Below are 17,709 nucleotides of genomic sequence, written 5' to 3'. Positions count from 1 at the left end.
ACCCGGGTCCCGCGAGTCCCCTCTGCCTCCTCTCCCGGCGGCCGCCCCCCCCACCCCCCGCTGTCCCTGCAGCCGCGTTCTGTACCCGCGGCCACCAGGTGGCGCCGCAGGCCCACGCACGGCCGGAGGGCAGGGCCGCCGGGCGCCTCTCTCCGGGAGCCGGTGGGGCCGGGGTAGGAGGTGAGGGTCTGCGCCCGGCCAGCGGCCGAGGCGGCCAGAGTCGTCCGGGCGGCTCGGGTGGTGTCCTCGGAGGGGGCGACACGTTTCCTGGTGCGCCCCGGGGGCCGCCGGCGGGGCTGTGGTTGTCGAGAGGGTCCCTCGGGGAGTCCCGTGACCCCCGACCGCTCCAGGCCCGGGTAAGGGGCGGAGAATCCAAGGGAGCGGGGCTGGGGTGGAGGGAGCTGGCTGCGGGGGCGGGGACTGCGGCGGAGGGGGAGACGGGGTGCGGGGGTGCGGGGGGAGGCGGGGGGGAGGGGGGAGGCGGGGGCGGGGGGAGGGGGAGGCGGGGACCGGGGGTGGGGGCGCGGGGCGCAGGGACTGGGCGGGGACCCCGGGGCTGGCGGGGCGATGGCCAGGTTGCAGCCTCCGAGCCTCCCATTTCCCCGAAGTGACGGGGCGCGCGGGGGCGGGGGAGCGCGGGAGGCCTGGAGGCAGGGGCTGCGGCCGGAAGCGGGAGGGGCGCGGGCACTGGGGACAGATGGACCCTGCGGGCTGCAGAGCTTTGTGTCCGAGAAATGGTGAAAGTAGAGAGACACGTGGGTGGGTTTGTGGGAGCGCTCCGCTCTGCGCGGGACCCTGCTGAGGAAGGGGGCGGCGGGGAGAGGGGACATCGCCTCTGCGGTAGCGTGTGACGCTGCTGGGACAGAGCCCAGATTAGAAAAGCGCCCACGGCTGGGGCCCTGACGTTTCCCCTCAGGTCTGAGCCTTGGGGGTGAGACCGCCCCAACCTCCGCGGTGGGACGGCAGCTCCTCCAGCTTGCCCGGAACCTTAGATCCCGAGCCTGCAGGCCAGCCGCAGACCTGCCTGCGGAGTGAGAATTCGGGGGACCCCGACTCCCTAGACCAGGGGCCAGTGGTGAGGGGAGCGGGGAAATGGGGCGGGGGGGGGTGGCGTCCCTGGGGCAAAGGTGGTGCCGGTGTGGTGTAGACGTGTCTGGTTCCCTCTGCCCAGGCCTTCTCTCCGGTCTCCAGACCCCCTGTGGGGGACACCTGGAAATTGTTATGAGAAGGGAAGTTCTTTCTCTCTGACCCAGGGGTCCATGTCTTTTAAAACTGTGGTGGGTTCACTTGTCAGCTTGCAAGGTGGGTGAAATCTCAGACCCTTCAATTCTTCACAGAAGAACCTTCCAACCCAGGGTTTTACTGCAATCCCCCTCCCCCCAAGCCACCCCTCCCCCTTCCCCCCCCCCCCCCCCGCCCCGGCCTTTGTTCTCTTAACCAGTTAGACCTGAGGCTAAGCCCACCACCAGGCTGCCCCTGCTCAGAAGCCTCATCCATCAGGGCGGGGCCAGGCCTCCCTGCAAACAGCAGCCCTGTGGGTACCCTCCTGGGGCTGCTGGTGGACGGGGGCTTTTGCCTCCTTAATACCCTGACATGGACGCGAACAGTCTGTACATCAGATTAACTCCACGTTGTATTCTGGCCCCAGTTCCCATTGGACCCTACTTTCCACCCCAGATTACACTTAACCCCGTTCAGTGCAGCAGAAATTACACTTTCAGGTCAACGGCAGCATAGAGGCTCTGACGCTGTGACAGCGCAAATTTGAGTATAAATCTTTTCCCAATATCCAGTATCCCAGGAGAAATTACGGTACAAGAATTAACCCTTTCCCGAAGTAATAAGCCTCAAAGAAATTGAACTACAATTCTTAAGTTCAAGTCCAAACAAGCTCAAGTACTAGGAAGGAAAACAATCTCAAACAAATCAGTTCTGTGTTGCAGTTTCTGATAAACAGGTCACATGACTTCCCGACTCCTCTGGGCGAGTCTGTGGCCCCGGGGCTGGGGGCTGGCAGTCAGGAAGGCGGGATGGATTCCAGACACAGGAGCCAGCCTGAGTTTGCAGTTTCCTGGCAGCAGGAGCTCACAGTCTAGGCTTTGCTTTGACGGTCAAAAAAGGCTGCTTTGTTGCGTCAAGAGGGAAACTTTCTCCTTCTTCCCTTCTAGGGTTTTCGGCTTGTGTAATAATTAAATTGACATAACACAAGTTAGCAGCAGAAAAACAAATTTTGTGCGCACAGGAGCCCCATAAAAACATGAGACCCAAAGGGCAGCCACAGGATTGTGGCTTTGGTAACTTCCTGAGCCAAGGAGAGGGGTGGGGTCTCGGGGTACAGAGGAAGGCAGGCAGCAGGATGTTGGTGCAGAGAGGCTGCTCTGCAGTATATCTCTCAGCTAGCTTCCCGGTCTCCAGTGTAAATTAGGCAGTTGCGAGGGAGGTAACACACTTTTCCTGAATCTGCTGGACTTTGCATTTAAAGCTCTTCAGGAGACCACCCAAGGCCAGATTAAAGGAGTGCAGGCCCTGCACACACCCTGATGCTTATCAGCAACCCTGCCCTGGAACCCTTGCTATAAAACTCCTCACCAAATCCTCCCCGGCTGGAAAACAGTTTTGAGGGCGTGAGCCCACTGTGTCCCTCTTTGCCTGGCAAAGCAATAAAGCTATTCTCTTCTACTTCACCCAAAACTCGGTCTCTGGGATTCAATTCGGCACTGGTGCACAGAGGCCGAGTTTTCAGCATCGATATTTTGGGGTGGCAAAACCTGCTCCCCTTCAGTTTAAAGAAGAAAGTCCTTCTGGGGGTCTTCCGTGGCTCTGCCTGTCCGAGGCCTGGAGTTGGCAGGGTGAGGGGCCAGGGTGTCCCCTGAGCACCTTCTGTCCCACCTTCCTCTCCCTGCCTGGGGTTTTGTCAGCCACCTAGGGTTAAATCAACACACCCAGAGTCTCTCTCCTTTAAAAAGGCCCAAGAGTTACTAGGTCGAATATGATTTTCACATCACCAGATCTACAGCCACACAATTTAGAACACGGTTCTCTCCACTTCGCAGAGATTTTCCAGGAAAAACCCAAGACTCTCCAGCAGCAGAGACTGGGGGTGTTTGAGGGAGAAAGGAGAGACCGTGGAGGAGACCGTCTGGTCAGTGGTCACTTCAGGTGGCAAAACAGCGCAGGCTGTTGCTTCCTGCCCCTCCTGCACTGAGAGAGGCTGGGCGCCAGGAATCATGCCCCTGCCTGGACCCCAGGCTTTGGGGAGGAGGAGGCCCAGCCGGGCAGAAGGGCTGGAGGACTGTCAGTCCCACACACTCCCGTCCCCAGGATCCCCAGGAAATGGGAGCAGCTCCCCCATAGCAAGAAGTGGAGACTTGAAAGAAAAACAGCCCGTTGACCGACATAGCCATCTGACTGAGTCATCACACCAGATGGACCCAGAACACTGAAAAATGTGGTAAACATAATTCCCCATAATCAGACCTGGGCGGTGCTGGGGCAGCAGAGACAGACCTCAGGAACGGAATAGGACTAAGCCCAGCACAGAGGGAAGCTAGTGCATGGGGTACAGATGAACTGAACTCGGAAACCACACAAACGCTGGAAGAAAACGGGTGAATCCCTCTTTGATCTCAGGGTAAAGGAAGTCCTTCTAACTGGTAAAGGGAAAAGCACAGGCCCAAAATGGGGTCATTTGTGCTAAAGTCCATGATACCAAACCTAGCCTTCTACCCGACTTAATTGCATTTCAGCCTTCCCCAGAAATGTGATCTTAATCAGCCAGCCTGGAATTTCCTGGTCGGCACCGGGGAGGTGATCTGCCCCGGGGGTGCTCTCCACCCCCACAGGATGAAGGAGCAGCTTGCTGTACCCCCGCCCACCCCCCAGGAGGAGATGTCCTGGCCCCACCCTCCTTCCTATAAAGCCTTCCGTTTTGTACTGCTCCTCTGAGCGCCCTGGTATTTGCTGGATGAGACGCTGCCAATTCATGAATCACCAAAGAAAGCCAGTTAGAGCTTCAGATTTGCTCAGTCAAACTTTGTTTTTTACAGAACCAGACAAGAACAAAAGGTGAATAAATTTGACTACATAAACAGTTTTTAAAGTGTGACAAAAATGCCATATACAAAGTACAAACAACTGACAAATTGGGAGAAAATATTCGGAACATACGTCCAGAAAAGGGGCGAATAACCCTAACATGTCAAGAAGTCTTAAAAAGCTGAATAGGGAAAATGGAGAAAATACGCGAGCAGAAAATTCATATTAAAAAAATAAACCCTCAACATATGAAAAAACATTGAAATCACTCATCATTAGAGAAATGCAATTAATATAAGACTGAGGTCCCACTTCTCACCTATCAAAGTGGCAAGAAATTCAAAATTATGACCCAATCTTTTGTCGAAGCTACAGGGTAACCAGCACACTTGTATATCGCTGGGGCGCGGTTGGGGGAGCCACAAATGGTAAATCCTGAAGGGAGATTGGGTGAGACCTGACAAAAATATATATGCACTTAGCCTTGACCAAGCAACCCTTGTTTTCAGGAATCTACCCTGAAGATGCACTTCAAACAATGGGAAATAGATATGCAAAGGGGATTCACTGCAACATTGTTTAATCACAAAACATTAGGAGCAACTTAAATGTCCCTACTTAAGAGAGTGGTAGGATAAACAGGTACATCCAGACTGGTGTGCAGGCCCTGAAGGACGAGAAGGAGGGTCACTCTAAATGGAGGGGGTGTGATTTCCAGCCCATACCATTAAGCGGAAGAGTACAGAAGATCACCTATAGTGCTTCCTTTCTTTTAAGAAGGAAGATGATATGCGTCTGCTCATTTGTGGAAAAAGACACAGGAAGCGTGAGCCAGAAACTGAAGAGACTGGTTACCTGCTAGGTGGGTGAGGAAGGGACAGACAAGGTGGTGTGGACCCCACTGAGTACATCTTTTTATGGAAATTCAACTGCTGGAACCAAAGTAATGCTTCACATACCCCAAAAGTAAACAGGCAGTTTGGACCAATAAGGACTGGGGAGCATCCAAAATGGGATCCGAGCCTCAGAAGTGAGTCTAGTGCAGATGAAGGAGCTCCACCAAGGAGGGCAGGGCAGGAAAAACTAGCCAAGTCGAGTGGTAACAGGAACTTGACAGGAAGCCGAAAGGCTGACGACAAAAAGGGCTGCTGGTGAATACGTGGTAACAGGACTTCCCTCAGGGCTGTGGTCTAGGACTTCTGGAACTATTTTATCTGTACGTGAGAACTGGACAAATACGTAAATCTCTGTAGATGAGAACTGACCTTCTTGCTGTTGGAGAAAGAAGTTAGGAGAAGGGGCGGAGGAAGGCTTGACGTGAGCCCTGCAGGGTGGGGTGGGTGTCCCGCGGTCTGTGTAAACTAGTGGTCTGTAACCTACACACAGAAAGACACAGAGAAAAGGATGTGTGTGTGGTTAGTACACATACGTGTATTTCCCATCTCTGCTGAGAGGGCCCAGAGGCTATGACACCCAGAGGCAAGGAGCACACGGGCCCCCGGATCTTGGTTCCTAAGAGCAGTCATTCTCTGACAAAGGAACTCGGCTCCCTGGAGAAATGGCCGATTCCAGGGCTGGGGCAGGGAACCCCCAAGGTGGGCCTAGAGTGTCTTGTGGTGCCAGAACGTAAGGAAGTGCTCAAAAACACAAACAAAAGCAGATAAGGGCTGTTGACAGACAGTAGGAGCCCGTAGTAGTCAAAGCTGGGACAACATTGGCAATAGCACAGTGAGAGTCACTGGATTGTAGGCCAAGAATAAAACAAGTGTCCCTATGTCCTTGATGATCTAAACAAGCAATTGATTAAATAATAAATGGAGGATAAGGGGAAGTTCTTCTTTACAGTAGGGTTCTAATTAACAAATGGCGAAGGAGAGAGAGAAACAGAAAATCACTGTTACACAATATTATAGTAATAACTGTCATAGGCAAGATCTGCTGACGGATACTAAATTTGTGGGTGAAAGTTGGAGAAGGAGCATGCTTTGCACAGTCTTGAAGTATCTCCCCAATATACTAATTAACTACAAAGAAAACAGTGATTTTACATGGAGACACCTAGTAGATACCACTTTAGCCCGTGCCCAAGGTCAGCACCACTGATGCCAAAAACTCGGCCTCTGTGCACTGGTGTGGAATCAAATCTCGGAGACAGAGTTTTGGGTGAACTAGAAGAGCTTTATTGCTTTGCCAGGTAAAGAGGGACACAGCTGGCTCATGCCCTCAAAACTGTGTGTCCCAACTCAGGTGGATTTGGTGAGGAGTTTTATAACAGTGATTCAAGGGCAGGGTTGCTGAGAAGTATCAGGGTGTGTGCAGGGCCTACACTCCTTTAATCTGGCCTCAGGCGGTCTCCTGAGGAGCTTCTCTGGTTCTCAAGGTTATCAAACTGTGACCTTCTCTGGAATGAAGAATGCTTCATCAAGCAGTGAACATCTTCCATTTCTTGGGGGTTCTGGTTCTGCAGAAGAGCTCAAAGGTATCGTTCTGTGCATCCCTCGAGGTGGGACCAGGACCTGCCCCGAGGCTGCACGAGTGTTTCTTGGCTGCTCCTCCCCTGTCTCTGCATCCCCTCCCTTCCCTGATTAGCAACTGTTTGAATCTGCCCTTTGGAACTCAGGGAAGGTAAAGACATGGGGGACACAGAAAGGCTTTTGTGCCCAGGAACCCCACAGGATCCTGCTTGGTTTAACCACTGTCAGTAAGTATGATATGATATGTTTTATAACTATGTCAAAGAGCTCCGTGTTATGATAATACTGAGAAGGTCCCAGCATCATTTCTGTAGTATTTCTGCCCAAAATTCATAACCTCTGTTAAAAAGGAGTCAACAAACCTAAAATGGAGGCACCTACGTTAGGCTACATGGCAGCAAACCAAGACTTAACATCTAACCTAATTGCCGTTTCAACCTTCCTCAGAAATGTGACATTTAACCAGCCAACCTGGAATTCCTGGCCAGCACTAGGAGGAAATTTGCTGATAGACCCTCTTCTGTTCTCCTAAGAGGGCAACCTTGCCTAAAAAATGCATTCTTTGCTAATAATTTCCTTTTTCTTAGGGCTTCCCAGGTGGCGCAGTGGTTGAGAATCTGCCTGCCAATGCAGGGGACACGGGTTCGAGCCCTGGTCTGGGAAGATCCCACATGCCGCAGAGCAACTAGGCCCGTGAGCCACAACTACTGAGCCTGCGCGTCTGGAGCCTGTGCTCCGCAGCAAGAGAGGCCGCGATAGTGAGAGGCCCGCGCACCACGATGAAGAGTGGCCCCCACTAGCCGCAACTAGAGAAAGCCCTCGCACAGAAACGGAGACCCAACACAGCCACAAATAAATAAATAAATAAAATTTAATAATTTCCTTTTTCTTGTTCCCTTTCTGCAGCTATAACGAAGTTCCTTTCTATTGCTGGATGGGATGTGGCCTGATTTATGAATCGCTTAATAAAGCCAATTAGATTCCCAAATTTACCCAGCTGAATTTTTGTTATTTAACAGCTTTGGTGGCAGTGGTGGGATCAAAGGAAATTTCCAGCAGCCTTGGTGACAAGGAGAAAGGCAGTCATTGTACCGTGAACCCCTTTTTGAGTTCACTGTCTTCCAGGGGCCGTGGGTACATCCCCTCTCGGTTCTGAGCTCTGCTCTCTGTGTCAAGCCCCCGGTTTAATTGGACTACGGGGCAGGACAGCTCATGCTGGCAGCCGGTTCTTTTTTTTTTTTTTTAAAGATTTTTTGGATGTGGACCATTTTTAAAGTCTTTACTGAATTTGTTACAACGTTGCTTCTGTTTTCTGTTTCGGTTTTTTGGTCCCGAGGCATGTGGGATCTTAGCTCCCAAACTGGAGATCGAACCTGCACCCCCTACGTTGCAAGGTGAAGTCTTAACCACTGCACCACCAGGGAAGTCCCCTGGCAGCCGGTTCTGCCCGGAGCTAAGCCCCTGGGCTTTCAGACCCCATGTCCCAGGTTTTTGTGTGGAACACCCCCCGTGTGGAGCCCCCAGTCCGCAGGCGCCCTCGCTGAGGTCTGCGGGTGCACGCAGGGCCTTCTCTTGGCCAGGACGCAGTCACAGCCCTCGGTTGCTGCTTGTGTGTTAAGGTGCACACGCTTACTTGTCTTCTTTTGTGTAGATAAAAGCTACTGCTAATGGGGGTCTCAGAGGCCAAAAAGCTGCAAACCTTGGTGAACAAGAGTTGAACACTTAAATGCTGTTAGTGCACTTGTTACCAGACCCAAGGACCTGCACGTTAGGATAAGTTGGTTACAGGACGGGCTCCATCAACTCGGGGTCACCTGCCAACTTCAAGAAAACTTCCCAGCAGCAAGGTCACCGCGTCACATTCACTGTCCCCAGCCCAGCGGCACATCCCTTTGAGGTACTAGTTTGGCTCCAAGAAACCTGAAGCCTCAGCTCACGGGGTCCTTGGACCCTGAACAGTCAGGTGCCCGGCCTTCCCAAACCCCCGCTGATTTCACGTCTATAACTATGGGCCCGGAAGCTATAAATACCGACAAAAATGGCAAGATCTTACTAAAAGCAACCTAGAATTACAGTGGCCATCATGGGGAACATTCCAGTTAGATAAGGTCGTTCATTTAAGAGGTGCACTTCAGAGCAAGAGTTCCCAAGTCCCACAAACAGCTGGACACCTATTTTAATTTGTGTACAGAAGCCTCCGAAAGTCTTCAAGACTCTAAAATAGCTTCATTAAAAGCCTCGTTACAGAAGGTTAATGAAAAATTAAAGACACAAGAGGTACCTGGAACGGTGACAGGACTGACGTGCCCCTTCCCCTCCCCCTCCCCCCTTCACCTGGGCACTTACGTTGTACTGATCCTCTGTCTGGACGGACTTTCCACTCAGACGAGACTCTGACACAAGTACCTTTTAGAATAAAGCCGCCCGAGGTTGCAGGTGTCCCTACTCAGATAGCGTTCACTCTTTGGTCAAAGACCAAACCGAGGGCCAGAGTTTAAAAATTTCCTAAACCAGGGAGGATCCCCCAAAGTTTTTTGGGTTTAGAGTCCTTACTGGAGCCTCTAACCCCAGCTTCCAGATCTTTATCAGCTTGTGCATGAGTTGGTAGGACCCTAGGGACGCCCCAAACTGGATTCGGGAAGCAGAATGGCGTAGTCCCAAGGACGACATTGGAGATCCGTGGTCCTCTAACGGACCAGACAGAGCTCATGCAGTAGCAGCTGAAAGATCTTCCTGCGGCATCCCAGCTTCTATACAATAAACGAGGACGCCCAGCCTGCTCTGGCTGTCCTGCGTGTAAGTGGATTATCCCATGAGGTCAGAGGGCTGATAAAAAGGCAGAAAATAGGATCGGGGGAGGCCGCCCGTCTGACGGAACTCGTAACTGCGGCTGAGCACTTTGAAAGGACTTTGGATCGAGGTCATAAACGAAGGTCCTTCAAGCTAATGGCCGCACAGCTACGACAGCTCCAAGGCCAGAAGCCGAAAATAATGCCCGGCCCTCACATCACACCCTTGGGGTCCACCATCAAAACGATGGCCCAAGGATGATGTGATGTTCCATTTGTAATCATTGAAAAAGACTGTCCTCAAAGGTCCTATGCAAATTCATCAATATCCACTCAACTGACCCAATGTGGGGGGCCCCCCACATGGGCCCCTCCCAGGACTGACAGGGCCCCAAGGGACCCTCCAGTAAACTGCTACCAGGAAAATATCCTTAGACAGCCAAGGGGAAACTACAATTAAAATTAATGGGAGGGCTTCCCTGGTGGCGCAGTGGTTGAGAATCTGCCTGCCAATGCAGGGGACACGGGTTCGAGCCCTGGTCTGGGAAGATCCCACATGCCGCGGAGCAACTGGGCCCGTGAGCCACAATTACTGAGCCTGCGCCTCTGGAGCCTGTGCTCCGCAACAAGAGAGGCCGCGATAGTGAGAGGCCCGCACACCGCGATGAAGAGTGGCCCCCGCTTGCCGCAACTGGAGAAAGCCCTCGCTCAGAAACGAAGACCCAACACAGCCAAAAATAAATAAATAAATAAATAAATAAAAATTAAAAAAAAAAATTAATGGGAAACCTTGACAAATTCTGGTAGATACTGGGGCTGCCCTTTCTACTTTAAGCCCTACCCTCATAGGACAACAAACCCCTCAGAGTGAAAACAAGTGTCCATAGTGAGGTGTCGGGGTCAGAGAGAGATTCTACCTCAGCCGGTACACATGACTCTGGGACCTTTTACTGAAAACACTCCTTTTTGCTGTGTGACACAGCGCCAGTCAACCTATGAGGCAGAGGCCTCCTTTCTAAATGGAAAGGACTGATTGGCCCGCAGGGGAGGCCTCACCTTATAGTTTCCTGACCAGCCTAAGCCGAATCTTTTATGGCCTTCTCACTCTGTCCTTGACGCAGAAGAGGACGAAGTTCAACGAAGTCCCCCTGATCTGCGGGCTACCTCCAATACGGACACTGGGAGAATAAAAAGGGCTGAGCCTATACAAACCTAGAGACATAACCAAACCTCTCCTTCAATGACCTCACTGTCAATTAAAGACTCAGGCCATAGGAGGCCTCACACCTAGTAGAAGACTTAACCTCCCGGGGCTTCCTGTACCAGGCCCTGTAGCTGCCAGTCTGGAAGCCTGACCAATGGGGATGGTGGCTTGCCTGGGGTCTGAGCACTATTGACAAGTCAGTGACGCCCCGTCTCCCAGTTGTTCGGAACCTGAACACCCTTTGCCGCATGTTCTGCCGGATTCAAAATGGCTCACTGCTGTGGGCCTCTGGTCAGCCTTCTTCCACATCCCTCAGACCCCAAAGGCCAATATCTGTTTGCCTTTGCTTGGAACAGTCAATCAGCAATGGGCCTGGACAGTCGTGCCTGAGAGGTTCACAAAGGCCCCTCCTGGTTTCTCCCAGTGGCTCCACCACGATGTAAGCGGCCTCCAGGCCCCTTTAACAATATGCAGGCGACATGCTGTGCTCAGTTACCGAAGAGCCGTCCATGAAAGACTCCGTGTATTTGCTGCAGCTGGTGGCTGGAAAAGCACACAGAGTTGCTAAGGGAGAATTACAATGATCTCTGGATACTGTTCATCACCTCAGTCATCATTTAAGCACTGAGGAATTCAGCTATCTCTGAAAAGAATGAAGCTAATCCAAGTACTTCGTAGACCCACAACGAAGGGGCAGCCTCGTGAACTTCTAGGCCTGGCTGGATATCGTAGACTGTGGGTTCCTAAGTTTTCTCTATTTGCTTCCCTACTTTATGAACTTACATTTCAGTCCCCGAGCCCCTTCCCTGGGAAGATAAATGTAAACAGGCCTTTCTAAGGCTAAAACGAGCTGTGAGAACCGCCCGCCCTCGGGTACCCAACTCTCCCAAACCTTTCGCCTTATTTGTGCAGCAGAGAGTGAGCCCGGCCCTGGGAGCCTCAGGCAGAAACGGCCATAAACCCTGGCCTGTGGCCTCACAGCCTGACTCAGCGCTGGCTACTCCCTGGCAGCTGCAAATTTGGTAGAAGCAGATTTGACCCCAGGAAACGACGTTTATTTGTAAACTCCTCACACTGTCCAAAGTCTTAACTCTGAATTGACTCAACATGTCTCGGCAAGGAGACTAACCCCCTATGAGATCCCTCTGCTTCCACCTCCTGATCTGCTTCTTAAATGTTGCCCCATCCTTAATCCTGATTTGTTACTGCTCTGCCTGATGAGGGGACCCCCCATGACTGTGGGGTGATGACGTCCCATTTCGTGACACCACGTCCTGGTTCATGAGACACCCCTTTAACCAATCCTGATCTACTTTTGTTTGTTGGCGGGCCATACCGTGGAAACCAGAAAGGGGATTTTCAAGGTGGTTATGCTGTTACTACCCTAGATGACCTACTGGAAAGTGGAAACGTGCCACCAGCTGAATCAGCCAACAGGCAGAGCTTCACGCCCTCACCTGAGCACACCAGCTCTCAGAAGGACAAACTGTCAATGTTTATACTGACAGCCAGCGTGCCCTTGGGGGTCGCACATAATTTGGGGATGTTATGGAAACAAAGGGATTTTCTTTCATCTTCTGGGACTCCAATAAAAAATGGGCAGAAAGTAAATGACCTTCTTACTGCTATTCTCTTATCTTATGAAGTTGCTGTCATCGAAATTAGGGTTCCCACTGGAAAGACTGACCCTGAGTAACAGGGGATGCCCCAGCTGATCTCCATGCAAAGGCAGCAGCTTAACATCTGTGAAGACTGTGGCACCATGTGGATGAAGTCATTCTGCTTCTGCAAAAAACGGCCCTTTGTTGCCAGACTGTTTTCACCCTGATATCCTTGTAACATGGCAACAATCTGTTCCTGCATCAGAGAAATTAAGATGGATAAACAATGGCTGTGAATTAAGGGAACAGTCAGGGCTGTGGGAAACCCAAGACGGCCTCTTGGATCTTCCCCGCTCCCTGCCAAACCCCATTTTCAGCTTTTGTATTCCTTCACCCCCATAGTGCATTTAATATGATTCAAATTATAAATAAGCATTGGTGGAGAGGCATCTATAAAATTGTGAAGACACTTTACCATCAGTGTCTGACCTGCCAGGTGCATAACCTGGGAAAACTATTTTTGTTCCCAGAGGCCTCAAACCTCCTCCCTCTGAACCCTTTGAACACCTGCAGCTGGATGCATTCAACTGCCACTCAGGAGGCTTATCAACGTTCTTTTTATCACTTGTATGGTTTCCTGAAGGGCTGAAGCCTTCCCTCGCTGCAGGGTTGATGCCCTCACGGTGGCAAAGAAACTGTTAGAGGATGTGTCCCTCCACCACTCGGGGTGGACCTTCCACAGTTTCCGGTGACTGAGGGACCCACTTCACCAGTCAAGTTGTAACTGCGCAGGACCCTATGGGGCCTCCCTGGGGCAGGCCCTTCCCCTATATCCTGTGCTGTAGCTCCTCTCTGAAGTACCTGCATAACAGTATCTGATGCACGTTCTTGAGCTGTTTTACAGATGCTAAAACCCCCACCAAATGGAAGACGTTAACTACATGGTGACCAGGAGCACGGAACCCCCAGTCATCCTGGAGCCTCGGGACCGATCATGTTACGCCCTGCGACCTCACCATCCACCTATCAGAGAACTGTGCGGAAGCTGATCACATACGCTGTAACCCCCTTCCCTCACCTGGGCTTTAAAAATGCTTTGCTGCAACCCTTCAGAAAGTTTGAGGTTTGTGGGGGGGGGGGCACGAGCCACCCATCTCCTTCCTGGGCCCTGAAATAAACCTCTCTCTGCTCCAAACTCCGACTTTTCAGTTTGTTTGTCTTCACTATGCATCGGGCACAGGAACTTGGGGTCGCTAACAAAATCACAGAAGCCTTAACGAAAACCTTGCAAACTTCTTGGAATTAGTGAAACTGAGCAGGACCCTATGGGGTTCCTGGGCATGACAGCCTTTCTGTGTCCCCCGTTTCTTGACCTTCCCTGATTTCCAAAAAGCAGCTTCAAGCCGTTGTTGATCAGGGGAGGGAGGGGATGCAGAGAGGGGAGGAGCAACCACGAAACCCTCGTGCAGCCTCGGGGCAGGTCCTGGTCCCACCTCGAGGGATGCACAGAACGATACCTCTGAGCTCTTCTGCAGAACCAGAACCCCCAAGAAATGGAAGATGTACACTGCTTGATGAAGCATTCTTCATTCCAGAGAAGGTCACAGTTTGATAACCTCGAGAACCAGAGCAGCTCATCAGGAGACCGCCTGAGGCCAGATGAAAGGAATGCAGGCCCTGCACACACCCAGATCCTTACCAGCAACCCCGCCCTTGAACCATTTCTATAAAACTCCTCACCAAATCCGCCTGAGCTGGGACACAAAGTTTTGAGGGGCACAACCCCGCTGTGTCCCCCTTTACCTGGCAAAGCAATAAAGCTCTTCTTTTCTACTTCACCCAAAGCTCTGTCTTTGAGGCTCAATTCAGCACCGGTGCACAGAGGCCGAGTTTTTGGCATCATTATCACTGTCTCTCTCACCCTCAATCATCAGGCAAAGTTGAGAGAACTAAAGGGATCCTCAAATGTCTAAATTTGCCAAACCTACTGGACTCCTCTGGCCTAAGGTCTCACTGACTGTTCATAGGACCCCCTTTGGGAAACACAAACTCACTCCACAGGAGCGAGTCACCGGCAGACCGATGTCTGTTGGTATCCGACCTTCTGCTGATCCCTTGTCCCACGCTAGTGTGATCAGCTACTGTAAGTCTCCAACGTCTTATGCTCAAGCTTCTCGTCAACGCTTTAAAGAAGCTTTCCCAGTCCCAATTCAAAGAATCCTGTTGGTCAGTCTGGAGCCTCATGACCGGGTCTTCTGGAAGCTTCACCAGAGGAAGACAGCCCTCGATGTTGATGGAAGTGACCTTACTAAGTGCTCCACTGACACTGCTGCAAAATTAGAAGGTACTGAGCCTTGGGTACACATCTCACAGATAAGAAGGTCCCACCTGACATCTGGTCCTGTGCAGACCCTGGGGACCTCAGGATCAAACAGACAAGGAGAAGCGGCGGCTGCCACCCAAGACGCTGGATCGAGGTTTCATACTCTAATTAAAACGCAAAACCTTTTCTTATTCTTTCCTTTACTCTGGCATTGAAACCAAGTCCCCCTTAAACCGAATTTCTCTGCAGACTTTATGATGAACCTCTCTATCCAGAACTTTACTCCTTTTCTTGTCCCACCCCTTGTTCCCCTCAAGATAGAGGAGTATCAGAGAAAAGGGGGGATTGGCACTAAGCAGGGTCCTGTGGGGCCCTTCCAAGTACAAAAACCCCTTTGTGTCCTCCTGTTTCTTGTTTGTAGAAAAAGGCTTTGGTCTCCCAGGCCCTCCCTGAGTTCCAAAGAGCAGGGACAGGCAGTTCCTAATTATGGAAGTGAGGGAATGCAGAAACAGAGGAAAAGCAGTTAAATGAGAAAAGTAATGACAATAGTTCAGGATAAAACAGAGTCATAGCTTCTCCTCAAGGGATGTGCACAACAGTCTGACAGAATTCTTTGTTCTTCAGGAACTAAGCCCTTGCCTGCCTCTTGTTTGTGGAATCTGGACATCCCCCCCTTCTGCTGCTTTAACCTCTGAGTCATAAGCCTCTGCTCAGCCCTGCACATACACATGTTAGTCACTAAAGGAATCTTGCCCACAGCTTGGGGTGTATGTGACAGCCCCCTTTCAAAGAAACCCCCATGGTGATAAGGAAGTATGAACAAGAAAAATTAACATTTGTCTTATCTTTCCCTGAAGGAACATCATGACCAGACCAGGTTAATGTCAACCGGAGTCAACTGACCAAGAACAAAGACGTTGGGCTGCAGCCTCTTCTGCTTCCTGACCTCACCTCTGCACGCTTCCCCCTTCCCTGGCATGAAAGAAGCCTGAATTAAGATGGTTCTTTAGGATATTAGTTTGCCATCTCCTCGGTTTGCTGGCTTCTGAATAAAGTCGCTATTCTTCCCCAACACCTTGTCTCTCAACTCACTGGCCTGTCGTGCGAGCTTGGACTCGGTTATAGCTACAGGTGTCACCCTCATCTGTATCTCCCGGGCTTTGCTAAGGGGGTGGCTTTTTAGACGGCTGGCTCCGTCATCAAAGATTCTGACCCATCCATGATGCTGGAGACCCCTGGTCCTCCCTGAGGCCAGTTTCTCTTCTCTTCCAAATGTCACCGCAAACTACAATTGACCCCTTAGAAATCTCTTATTGAATTCAACTCTTACTGTTACTGAGTCCAATCTCATACTGCTTACCACACGACAGGCCAACACATCAAGACATGAGGGGTTGGGACAAGGAATGGTGACTTTATTTGGAAAGCCAGCAGATGGAGAAGATGGCAGACTCGTGTCCCAAAGGACCACCTTCCCTGAGTTAGAATTCGGGTTTCTTTTATACTAAAAGGGGAGGCGGGGTGCGGCTGGCTGTTGCAAACTTCTTCCAGACCTTGGAGGGGATGTGAAAATTCTTTGTTCTTGCAGCTGCCTGTGTAGGTCTGGTCACAATGTTTCCATAACCCTCCAACAAGACAAGTGTTATTCTCTGTTCGGCAACTTTTTATCTCTTTATGAATGAAAAATTGTTACGCCTTTAAAGTTCAAGCCTGGGAGGCAGAGCCTTGAGGAAGGCTCAAGGCTCAAATATTATGTATATCGCAGGCTACAGGCAACATTCTTTTATCTTTTTAATTAAAAAAAATTTTTTTTGGCCATGCTGCTTGTCTTGAGGGATCTTAGTTCCCCAACCGGGGATTGAACCCATGGCCTCGGCAGTGAGGGTGCAGAGTCCTAACCACTGGACCACCAGGGAGTTCCCAAGGCAACATTCATTTAGTGTTTGAGGAGACAGGATGCAGAACCAGCATGACTAAGAACAGGCAACAGAGCACAAACATTAGAGCTAAAGGAATAGATCTGATGCGGAGTCAGGTTTGTTCTTCTCTGTTACCTTATGCCAGAACACCTGTGCCTTGTTTTTGACCATTCTCCAGTTATAACTGTACTTGCCCAATTAGACACAAATACCTAAATAAATCTTAGCACTTTTGCATCCCCCACCAACTAAGAGATGTCTCCAGCAGCACTCATATTTGCAAGATATTCAGAATGACTCCTCATTTCAGACTAGGAGATTTCTTACCACATGTGCTAAAAATCTGGCTGACCCCTGGCTTAAACGGGTAAACACAGCCAGCAATTCCTGTGAACAAATCCATGAACAATGTGCCCTAATGGGAACGGTCTGGGTTTATCTCTGTCTGTGATGGTTATCATTCTTCCTGGGTCTTTGGTTGTCCAGATGGCTGGCACACAGCCAGGCAATGCCTCTTAGGTTACGTAACTGTGCCCTTAGCTTTCCACAAACAAAGACCCCTCATTGGTGACTCCCCTGGATTCACACTGTAGTTAGGAAGGACCTACCAGGAGGACTTCATGAGTCAGAATTCGTACCTCCCTGGTTAGGAGTAAATGTAAATGAGGATGTGGTCAGAAACCTCTCCTCAATGCTTGAAGATATTGCAGAATCTGTTGTTGGGTCAATAGCTGCCCAACAAGCATCCTTAGACTCTCCGGGCAGTGTCGTTCTTGGTAATAGGACAGCCCCTGATTACCTTCGAGCTGAGCCAGGAGGTGTCTGTGCATGGCCATCACCACCCGCCCACCCAGGTTCCCACTTCTGGGGAGGTTGAAACTCAGTTACATAAGATCACTGAGCAAACCGCGTGGCTTAAAAAGGTGACTTCTTCCATGGGTCTTTGATTTATGTGATTTTGATTCGTTTGGGTCTTAGGGACCAAGCTCCAAAGTGCCCTGCAGACACTGGAAATACTCCTGCTTATAATAATCATAGTAATCTCCCTGGTGTTCCATGTCCTCTCAAAGGCTTTAAATACATGTTCGCAGCTGCTGACCACTGAGCAAATGATCTTCCTAAGACTGGACTATCAAAAAAAGGAACAAAGGGCTTCCCTGGTGGCGCAGTGGTTAAGAATCCGCCTGCCAATGCAGGGGACACGGGTTCGAGCCCTGGTCCGGGAAGATCCCACATGCCACGGAGCAACTAGGCCCGTGCACCACAACTACTGAGCCTGCGCGTCTGGAGCCTGTGCTCCGCAACAAGAGAGGCCGCGGTAATGAGAGGCCCGCGCACCGCGATGAAGAGTGGCCCCCCGCTCA

The 17,709-nt window shown here is 51.0% G+C and overlaps 1 long non-coding RNA gene across 1 annotated transcript; it reads left to right on the top strand.

The window, feature by feature from the left end:
* Nucleotides 1-8,063: 8,063 nt before the first annotated feature.
* LOC309606042 lies at nt 8,064-16,233 on the top strand. Its single transcript, XR_014231625.1, has 2 exons — nt 8,064-14,447; nt 15,284-16,233. It is a non-coding gene; the product is annotated as an uncharacterized lncRNA (long non-coding RNA).
* Nucleotides 16,234-17,709: the final 1,476 nt, after the last annotated feature.

Source organism: Balaenoptera borealis, assembly GCF_965194805.1.
Source record: "Balaenoptera borealis genome assembly, chromosome: 11".
NCBI lineage: Eukaryota > Metazoa > Chordata > Mammalia > Artiodactyla > Balaenopteridae > Balaenoptera > Balaenoptera borealis.
This window is presented reverse-complemented; position numbering and strand designations above follow the sequence as displayed.